Source organism: Diadema setosum, chromosome 21 (assembly GCF_964275005.1).
Source record: "Diadema setosum chromosome 21, eeDiaSeto1, whole genome shotgun sequence".
NCBI classification, from domain to species: Eukaryota; Metazoa; Echinodermata; class Echinoidea; order Diadematoida; family Diadematidae; genus Diadema; species Diadema setosum.
Window position 1 is genome coordinate 21035587 of NC_092705.1, and position 11939 is coordinate 21047525.

Below are 11939 nucleotides of genomic sequence, written 5' to 3' on the forward strand. Positions count from 1 at the left end.
ATATTTTATGCGTTTTTCTGCATTACGTTCTGTCAATCTTTCATCTTTGTATTTAGACAAGCAATTGATAGCGATATTTCTGGTCAGTAAGATTATGCAGTACAATTCTGTTATAAAGAATATTCAAAGTAATGAATTTCCTGCGTCGAGTTGTTTACGTCGATGTAGGGCAAGTTGTCAGTCAGTTGCAACAAAGAGAATAATCCTTCAAAAAATCATAAAGAGAGACTAAAATTTTGAATGATTTTAACCTTTGCAGCTGAGCCCGGAGCTAAGTCCTTGTCGTTTGGCGGCCGAGATGCGGGCCTTGAACATGTCGCACACTTTCCTCTTGGAGCAGAACCAGCGACTTTTGCAGAGTGAGGAGAAACTTCTGGAGTCCAACCAGGAGCTCCTGAAACAAAATCAGGAGCTCATAAAAGAAGTCCTGCAGCTCAAGGCAGGCATCATTTCCATGGCAACGGACTAACGGTTTGTCTGTATGGATGCAAATTCTTGGTGGTGGTGGTGGTGATGATGATGACTAACAGTACTGTTTGTTGCTTGACCCAAATCTTCAAAAGGCATTATTTACCAATTGCAGATGAAACCAAGTCCTATAGGTTTAGTCACGTATAGTGCTTCAAAATATTTCTAAAATGTGATCGAGTTAGGGATAGAAACAACCAATGGAAATATCAATGTTTTGTTAATTAAAAATACTGTTAAATATGCAAAAATGTAAACAATAGTTATAATAAAATTGTTTCTAGACTAAATCGTCTACAGTTATTGTTAAGCGAGAAAAATATTGATATATCCTCACATTTTAAGGCTCTTTTCTTAAATCGATTTAATTGATAAATAATGTAATCCATACAACACGTGTATTGCAATCGGCAAAATAATGTCACAAAGAAGCACATCTTATTTCATACAAGATTCGAAATGAAAATTGAGGGGATGATAAAAAGCGAACTTGTATGATGCGTTTATACAACGATGCATTTTGTAACACTTGCAAAATAAGTAAACATAAAGCAAATTCACGGGTTCAAATTTACCGGTGCAAAGTAATCAGTGCAAATTAGTTTACCGTTATATCTCTGGTAACATGACGCACGGAGGCGCAACAGACCCAGCAAATATGGTAAAGAGTGCGAGGGGAAGGAAGCGGATAGACAGAGGGAGAGGGAGAGAAAGAGAATGGATATTTTTCTTTCGTATACCTCCTATGCCATATTGTTTTACCCGTGTTACCCTCTTCTGAATCATAAAGAATTAAGTTTTGATCTTGAAAAACACTAATATTAATGATTGGTTTTGCAAACATGATATTTCTAACATCTACATTTATTTGATCATCTCCTTTTTCATCAATGAATATGGCAAAATTATCGCAGCCCTTACTTTTCATATTATTTACTTTTGTGACCAGAGAGACATTCGGGAAATAAAGGTCCAGCAAGAAGTGATCGGCAAGCGACTTGCAACCTCGCCCATCGTCCCGCCCAAAAGCCAGGGTACTTCCCTATCTGCTATCTATAACCAGCCTAAAACATCAGCCTCCCAGGCCATGACGGCAGTTGCTCAGACGGCCTCTGTTTTATTCACCATCCATCAACCCTACCTTCCACAGAAGCTGCTTCTGTTTAGTGAAAGTATAGCAGAATTTTAGAATTAGAACCAACTAAATGACAAAAAGGGACCAAATGACAGATGTTAATTTCTTAGTTGTAGTTTACATATGTTTGTTTGTGGTTGTTTCCCATCATTTGTTCAAAATGTCTCGTTTAAAATTAATGAGAGTATATAATTTCAGTAATTTTAGACTTAGTTTCACTTGCACTGACATTTTCAAAGGAATTGATAATTAAACAAGGTGAAATTGAGAGGAAACCGCATGTTTTCCAGATAGCAAGAAAGTGTGAGCTGTTTCTGACAGAAGTCAATCGATTGTTTCCTGATTTTAATACTTATCATGATATTTCAAGTCTACTTGAAGTTGCACGGAATCGTTAAAACGCTGGCAATGAAATGATTATTCTCTGGTAGCTTTATAATCATTTCAACATCACAATTTCAGATATACATCACTTGGATAAAAATAACATTTTGGTATAATATTTTCTTTATCATAAGGCTGCAATCCCCTTGCTCTCCCCAGCTTGGGAAATAAAATGATAAAAATGAACAAAAACTAGACCAGTCGAATAACAAAGGGAAAGTACATTAAATTATAATATTTTCTAGCATTTTTGTGCAGTAATTATGATGAAAATCCAGGCAAAAAAAGAAATCACTTTCACTTATCACTTATCACTTATTTCTTTTGTTAAATACAAATGTACTTGTCTTTGCTGCTGTCCACAGCAGATGATGATGTGATCTTTGTATCCATGACTGGCCCTACCAAGGAGCAGCGAGCCAGAGCCGAAAAGCTCCTCCTCCCAACAGGGTTCTATCTCTACGAAAATGCCCCACCCTGCAAGGGGTGCATCGGCTGCCTGGAAGACATAGATATCCAGTCCCTCTACAAGAGGGATCAACGTGGAGCTGAGGCTGCTCCCGTGGTCAGACCCAAGGGTGAGGATCTTTTTTTTTTTTTTGGGGGGGGGGAGGGGAAGGGGAGGTGATGTCCAAAGATTATGATGATGTAATTTAAATGAAAAGCCAGGGCATGTTCATGTTGACATGAAACAAAAATGACTGCAGAGAAGTAATGAAAATTGGAGTCAGAGTTTCAAAGAAATCAGGTTATTTCAAAGAGAAACATGTTTTTGTAAAGCAGTAACAGTTGCATTAACATGGTATTAAGGCGATAAGTTACCTAGTTAAGTCACATATTATATGGGACTTGAAGTAGGTAAATTGAAATTAAAAAAAAAAAAACTTAAAAAAACTTTAAGGAAACCAAACCCAAAGAGCAATATGAATTGGGTGAAAGCAGCAATATTTGTAGAACACATCAGTGAAAGTTTGAGGAAAATTGGACAATCAAGTCAAAAGTTATGAATTTTTAAAATTTTAGTATTGGAACCACTGGATAAGGCATTTTGTAAGGAGACTACTTTAGTTTATGACATCATGTATGAACAGCAATGTAAAGAAATAACCAAGAAAATTCAACATGCTTTCACTTTTCTAGCGTAATGAAAGAGCACTTGACTAATCGCTTTCAGAAAGCGAGAGGAATAATTACTAGCATTAACATATGTCAGTATCAAGTTGACCTTGAGTGTAATCTTCGTGAAAAATGAATTTTTGTGGAATTCTGTGATTTCTGTGAAGAGAAAAACCAAGGAATTATGAATGATGGACCTGTACAGAGCATCGACCCAGCAGAAGATTGCACAAATATTGTCCTTATGTGGGGTCAGTTGAAATTTGAGATTGAAATATTTGCAATACATATTTATGAGTGGTGTGTTTGTCATACAGTAAAAACAAAATCCTTACATGGTGATACTTATTAAGATAAATTTTCAAGTGCTGAACGCAGTACCAATGCATCTTCAGTGTTATATGTCACAGGTTTTTTTTTTTGTTTTTTTTTTTTTTGTTCGGTGTTGTGAACAAGAAGTAAATATAAAACCTCAGAAACTTTGAAACCACCTGCTAGATCTCAGGTATTCAGCACGCCAGCACATCTTTGCTCTTCTTTTGGCTTGTATAGTGGCTCCCAATGTCTTGCATGAAAGACGTGCTTATTCATGAGCAAATTGTATTGAATAGTAATCTGTGTCCATCCATTTGTTCCTGCTAGACTCCAAACCAGCCGCTTTTGGTGCATCTGGAGGTTCCCTTTCCTTTGGGAATGTGGTAGCTGCAGCCAAGCCATCAAGTAAGCTCCAACCTTGTTCATCGTTAAAAAAAAAACCCACTAAGAGAAACATGACAATTTTGTTTCGCTCATTGCTCTCAGTTCTGTTTGTTTTATTTGATGGAGGGGGATATCCAGTTTTGTTCTTAAAATTCTATTTTAGCTCTTCAGTATGTATCCATAGAAACCTAAATAGAGCTTATACATGTCACAAACATGGTGTTATATCAGGCATGACTTTAAGAATATATTTCTGTGTACATCTTGGACCCATATTGTTACTCAGAATGAGAATCAAATATTGCAATGGTTTATTTGCTGCACTCGAAATTTGAGACCCACTTCACATGCAGAGCTATAAACTGGCATACCAGTTTTATTTTATTTTATTATTATTTTTTTTCTACATCAGAAATGGAAAGTACATTTCTGAATCCTAAATGAGGGTGATTTTTTCCCCCAGAAATATGATTAAAATGTTTGGTTTGTGCAAGTTTCCTGTTTTTGAAGTACAAAATTATTCTCTCTCCAGAATGTGTGTGTTTTGTTTTCTATGTTTTCTTTCTGTAGATAAGTAATTATGGCACTGTATGCAGCATTTATTTAGCGATTGATTTTTTTTTTTTTTTTTCAAATCGGGATTTTCTGACAATTTTGTGTGTGGTTAAATTCATGATCATGGAGTTTAATAATGAATGGAGAAATGTACTCGTGCAAATACCATTCATGTTTTCGTGTGTGGTTGAATTTGTGATAAGCACCCAACTCCCCAAATGAGCAAAAATGAAATTCCTGTGAAATATTTGCCGTATACAGTATTTGATATGCAGGTGTTGACAGCCCTGCAAGTGACTTCATCTTGTAATAGAGAACTTTTGTTGTTTGCTTACAGGTAGTGGTGGTATATTTGGTGGAGGGGACTCTGCTGGTGGGATTTCCTTTGCTTCCAATCAGTCCAGTGGCTTTGGCTCAGCATTTGCCAAAGAAGGTATGTCACAGATTGTGTGTGTTTGTGTGTGAAGGGTATTTGTCTCTTCATGTACAATTTTGTTTATTAATAGTAATACCCTATTTTGTCTTGAACTGCATGAAGATAACTTTCTTTGCTGTGACATCGTATTTTTAGCATCTCAATGGATGGAGTTAGCACATCATTGATTTTCACTATCATTATTGCTTTATCATTCTGACCAGCTTTAAGCAAACCCTTCACATTTGCCAATGCCGATGCAACAGTGTTTGGAGGTGCTGCCAAGTCGACCGACAAGGATGATTTCGGCGTGGCGGAAGAGGAGTACGACCCCTACTACAAACCAATTATCACACTACCGGACATCGGCCCAATCGCCACGGGGGAAGAGGATGAGGAGGAGATGTTCCGCCACCTCGCGAAGCTCTTCCGGTATGACCGCAGCGCCAAAGCCTGGAAGGAACGCGGAGTCGGCGACATCAAGATTGTGAAGAACCCGAAGACCAACCATGCCCGCATCCTCATGAGGAGAGAACAGATCTTCAAGGTAATATGCAGTTCTAGTTTAAAAGAGCACATGCATCAGTACAAAGGAAATATTGTAGTTGCCATGAAGATCACAAGGGCACACTTCTAGAGTGTCTTTGATTTCACGGACTCGGAGGGTACAGTAAAGCTATAATTATTGTAAGCACCTGTATCGCTCGTGATGGAAAGCCTATGTCAAAAAAGGAAACAAAATCACTTTTATCTTCATTATCTAAACTGACCCCGATTCCCGTCCTCATACGATATTATCTTTTCCAAACTCAGCTGTGTGCCAACCACCGCATCACAGCAGAGATGGAGTTAAAACCCATGATGGCCTCAGAGACTGCCTGGGTATGGACCGCCAACGACTTCGCTGAGATGGAGCCCAGGTTGGAGCAGCTGGCTGTTAAATTCAAGCACGCCGACACAGCGCGTCAGTTCAAAGAGATGTTCACCAAGGCGCAGGATTTGATAACTGACAAAGAGCCAAAGGCAACCCAACATGTTGCAAAAGAAGTAAGACTTTTCTGAAACAAACTTATGTGTATGTGCGTGTGTGTATCTGTGTGCGTTATTTTGTGTATTTTGTCTTGTGTGTCATTTTGCAAATTGAGGAGCTCGCAACTGACATATAAACATGACTTTGCCCCACATTATTTGTAATTGTCATCGAAAACGCTATAAAGAAAATATAAAGGATATTCAGCATATTTTCAATTCTCTAGAATAATGTAAAGAACACTCGACTTACCTCTTCCAGAAAGCAGGAGAATGATATCAACAATTATGTCATTAACAAGTGGGGGGGGGGGGGGGAGGAGGAATGTATACATTTTATAAAACATGAATTTTGTGGAATTCTCTTTATGTTTAATTCCTGTCGTTGTACATACCTGACATCAGAAACTGTAGTAGTTCTGGTTGCAATTAACGTGAAGTAATGTCGTCAGCTCCATACTCTTCCACTGGTTGAGGCATAAAAGTGTTGTACAAATCCACTGTAACTTTCAAGTGTTTTGTCTGATTCAAATGAAATGGTTAATAAGCTTATTTGTTGGTTAAATTTACTATAGTAAACTTGAAAATAATCTGTCATTGTACTTTGAAAGAGAGCAAGATATCTATAGGATTTACAAGATGACATTTTTTAAGTAAAAACCAATAATGCATAATGTTGTTAGGCTAAAAACATAATCTTGAATATAATAATCTTGAATAACTCGAAAATGTACCAAGCATACGTCCAAATGAGATTAACCCGTGGAGCTGCTGATTTTACTACAACACGCATTTCCCATTGATACCTGCCCGAGTATGCTCGGGACTTATAGTCTTCAACGGCTACATGTGAGGAGGAATTTGAAGTATGTGACACAGAAATGAATAATGTGACCGAGAAAATTGCACATTTTGTTGTATCAGTATTCAAAGACAATAGAAAAAAAAATCATTGGGACTGTAGGAAAGAGTTTATTATGTCGTAGCAGTTCCCAAGAGAGGGAACAAACAAAATCATCCAACTACAGGCCCATATCTCTTCTTTCTATCATCTCGAAAGTAATGGAGAGCATAATTGACGACCAAAGTCGGAAACATGTTGAAAGACACCAACTTCTGAGCGATGCGCAATATGGGTTCCGGGAGAACAGATCCACTGATGACCTGCTGTCATATATCACCCAATGGTGGAACAACTCCTTAGACTCTCAACAGGAAGTCAGGATCATGGCTCTAGACATCAAGAAAGCCTTTGACTGTGTTTGGCACTGTGGCCTTTTAACGAAATTGTCATCCTTTGGCATACATGGAGATATATATGGATGGATTTCATCATTCTTGGCCGATAGGCATCAGGCTGTTGTTCTAGATGGCTACACTTTCATCCAAGACCCTATCTGCTGGTGTGCCACAGGGAAGTGTGCTAGGGCCCCTGCTCTTCCTTATGTACATTGACGACTTGACTTCCCTGGTGGAAAATGATCTCCACCTCTTTGCTGATGACTCGACTCTGCACATTGTTATAAAAAATTCTTGTGACAGAACCATCTGTGCTGAGAGCCTCCAGCGTGACTTGTTGACTATTGAGAAATGGGCAACAGATTGGTGCGTCACCTTCAATGCAAGCAAGACAGAAGAGATGACCATCAGCAGGAAACGGAACCAGAACCACCCTCCATTGTACTTCATAAATTCCGCCCTAAATCCAACCAGACGTATCACCCTTCTTGGTGTTATCACCAACACTGTGACTTGGGCTCCTTATGTCACATGCCTTGCCAAGAAGGTTGCAAAGAGGCTTTACATTCGTGGCCGTTCAAGAGATCTCCTTCCATTCAAGGCAAGAGTCACCATCTACAAAGCTTACATTAGGCCCTTAATGGAGTACGTATGCCCGATATGGGCTGGAGCTGGTTCCACTGCACTTTGGCTACTGGACAGGCTACAGAGAAAAGCCCTTCGCCTCCTAAGAAATGATGACCCCATCAAAGGTGGAATTTATCCACTGGAGCATTGGAAAAAAATGTGGCATCTCTTCGTACCTTCTACTGCCACTTCTTCTTGAGACCGTCCCTTGAGCTGTCTGGAATTCTTCCCCCATTGGTCTCCAATGTTCTATTGACACGCTCTTCTGCAACTGCTCACCCCTACAGAGTTACTGTACCAAAGTCGAACACGTATCTCCATTAGTCTTCCTACATACCAAGGAAGATTCGGCTGCGGAACTCACTTCCCACCAACATATTTCCTCTAGCTCCAAACATGGACAGATTTAAGAATTGTGTTAATTCGTATTTGATTAGTTTGTTGTAAGAAATTATTTTTGTTATTTTGTATATGCATGCAGTGTATAAGTTATTTTGAATATGGTTTACAATTGGTAATCTGGGGCCACCTTTCATCATATTATGATGGTAACATCAGGCCCAAAACACCAAAAAGAAAAAAAAAATCAGGATTTTTGTTACATTAGATCTCTCAATTTTAATCTTCAGACTTTTCCATATAATGTGACTGATATCTATGTAAAAATAAAGCAATATCTGGTGTTTTTTCTTTTCATACCACGACTTTACCAGTTATCAACACTGTGTATTCTCTCCACTCAGAGCTTTGCCGAGCGATTTGCAAAGCCGGGTACAGAACCGACAAAGTCTGGTGCCACAGCGGCGCCTTCTGGCGGTGGCATGTTCAAGGTGCCATCTGGTTTTGGTCTCGGCACCGTACCCCCTTCGCAAGGATTCACCTCTGGTACCAAGCAAGGAGGCTCGGCAGCCCCTTCAAGTGGCTTTAGTTTTGGTGCCATAAAGACAGAGTCTGCCAACGGCGCCACTTCTGGTGATGCATCGAATGCTGAATTCAAGCTACGAGCAGACTTTAGTCTCTCAAAGTCAAAAGACGGTACAAAACAATCTGACCGGAACATTAAGACGGGAGCTTACAGTGACAACTCATTCAAGCTTCCTTCTGGTTCCAACTTGTTCTCTCAGTCCTCTGCTGCATCAAGTGGCGATGCCGCAGTTGCAGCCCCATCAATGGTTCCCTTTATGTTTGGCGGTGGTAAGCAAACGGGAGCCTTTGATGGTGCAGCCAGTGGTTTCACCTCCACCAAAGATCTCAAGCTTAGCTTTGTCAGTGGGATGCAACACTTCTCCTTTGGCAACGCTGGGGCAAAAACCAAGCCAGGAGCAGGATTCTTATTTGCTTCTCCCGATGTGAAGTCGCAGCCGAAATCTGATGCTAAATCTCGTTTCCAGTTTTCAAATGTCCTCAAGGTTAATAGTGAAAACGAATGATGAAAGAAGTTGTGGAGGGGTAAGAAGAAAGCAAACAACTGACTTCCCTTCATTTCTGGAACAGAAGGATCCCCCAATGTTTAAAGTTTTATGTTGTAAATGATAGATGCCTTTGATAACCTGGAAACAACATTTTTAGGGCCAGTTTTGTGGTGTTTTTCTCTTGCATTTACTTTTTGAATTTGCCTGGACTTCCTAGATTCTATGATATGAAAAGAAAAAAGTTTTGATTTAACAGGAAAATTATGTAATCCTATTTGTGAATAGTCAATTTCAGGAAATCTGCACCAACAGTAAATGAAGAAGGCATGCTAGTGAATGTGCCCATCAATGCATAATGAATCGTGAGTGGCCACTAATGGAGATGCCCCAATCTGTGTTTGTATCCATCACGCTATGGGCAGCGAGTCGCCCGCAGTGTCAAAGCATGCATTCACCTCAGCATCTTCCCAGCCTCCGTTGACGCCCGCCCTCGCGTTTGCCGACCTGGCCAAGTCTCATGGTTCCTCATTCTCCTTCCGTATGGACATCAAGGAAGTGACAGCTAAGAGCCCAGTCAAGTCGCCGGGCGGGGGCCGCTCCCCAAAGACATCCCTCTCCTTGGGACCAAGGTCACCAGGCATCAACATATCAAGTGCTACAATCGAGTCAAAGGAAGCCGATGCCACAACTTCAACCCAGCCAATCAGTTCCTTCGGCTTTGGTGGTGGTAAGCCACTGGGTGGTGCAGCTCCCATCAGTGGTTCCACCGGCAGAAACAAGTTCCGCATGGCAGTGGGATGCAGGAGTCGAAATTCTCCTTCGGCAAACCCGGGGTAGAACCCAAGCCAGCCAGATCAGTCTCATTTGTTAGTCCTGATGTGAAATCACAGCCTGAATCCGGTTTCCAATTCTCAAATATCCTCAGGGTCAGTGAACTAAATGAAGAAATAAAGTGGTATTCTATTAATTGTTGATTTTTATTGTAAAGGACGTAGGAAAGCAGGAATTAATGGCCAGAGTACCTTTCTTTCTTAATACAGAAGGAATACCCCTTCCTCAAAACGTTTGGAAGTACAGGCTAGACGTCATAAACGCCAATGCAACTCTGACATCTGGCATTAGCATTTCGGGGGCCAATTTTGTGGTTTCTTATTCATGTGTATACTTTGTAAGATTTCCATATAATGAGCACGTGTATCTGTAGAACATGATGAATTAGTTCTGAATTTGCAGGGAAACCAAAAAGTTAATGTTACAGATGTGAAATATGTCACTTTGTTATGCGATGTTGACAGGGAAAACGATGTTCTCACATTTGCTTCTCGGCAGCTCTGATCCTATCTATTTACAACGCGTATTTTTTCTTTTCCTTTTCTGCTTTTTTATTATGTATAAGATAAATATTCCTAAGTTTTACAAATCATTGATAGAAAATGCAATGTTCTTTACCCAACGGTTGTAACATTTATGTGATTATGCTCTTTTCTTTGACTTGCAAAGTAATTCTGTTTTTGGTTAGTAATCCTTCCTCCTTACATTTGATTGTAACGCAAGATTGAAAACATTCCCTTCGATGTGACAATGTCATAGTCCAAAATAAAGCCCATCATGATGCCATAGAATTAAGAGCGTTAGATAATCTATTGACAGTCAGTTACACGAAGACTGATGTACCTATCAAAGAAGAAGTATGTGCAGTGAATCACGAATAGTGTGGGTCCATTGACGGAGATGCTCCAATCTGTGTTTGTGTCCATCAGGTCATGGGCAGCGAGTCGCCCACAGTGTCCAAGCCTGCATTCACCTCAGCATCTTCCCAGTCTCTGTTGAAGCCCGCCCTCACGTTTGGCGACCTGGCCAAGTGTCATGGTTCCTCCTCCTCCTCCTTCCGTATGGACATCAAGGAAGTGACAGCTAAGAGCCCAGTCAAGTCGCCGGGCGGGGGCCGCTCCCCAAAGACATCCCTCTCCTTGGGACCGAGGTCATCAGACATCAACATATCAAGTGCTGCAATCGAGTCAAAGGAAGCCGATGCCACAACTTCAACCCAGCCAATCAGTTCCTTCGGCTTTGGTGGTGGTAAGGTGGTAAGCCACTGGGTGGTGCAGCTCCCACTAGTGGTTCCACCGGCAGAAACAAGTTCCGCATTGGCAGTGGGATGCAGGAGTCGAAATTCTCCTTCGGCAAACCCGGAGTATAGAACCCAAGCCAGCCAGATCAGTCTCATTTGTTAGTCCTGATGTGAAATCACAGCCTGAATCCGGTTTCCAATTCTCAAATATCCTCAGGGTCAGTGAACTAAATGAAGAAATAAAGTGGTATTCTATTAATTGTTGATTTTTATTGTAAAGGACGTAGGAAAGCAGGAATTAATGGCCAGAGTACCTTTCTTTCTTAATACAGAAGGAATACCCCTTCCTCAAAACGTTTGGAAGTACAGGCTAGACGTCATAAACACCAATGCAACTCTGGCATCTGGCATTAGCATTTCGGGGGCCAATTTTGTGGTTTCTTATTCATGTGTATACTTTGTAAGATTTCCATATAATGAGCACTTGTATCTGTAGAACATGATGAATTACTTCTGAATTTGCAGGGAAACCAAAAAGTTAATGTTACAGATGTGAAATATGTCACTTTGTTATGCGATGTTGACAGGGAAAACGATGTTCTCACATTTGCTTCTCGGCAGCTCTGATCCTATCTATTTACAACGCGTATTTTTTCTTTTCCTTTTCTGCTTTTTTATTATGTATAAGATAAATATTCCTAAGTTTTACAAATCATTGATAGAAAATGCAATGTTCTTTACCCAACGGTTGTAACATTTATGTGATTATGCTCTTTTCTTTGACTTGCA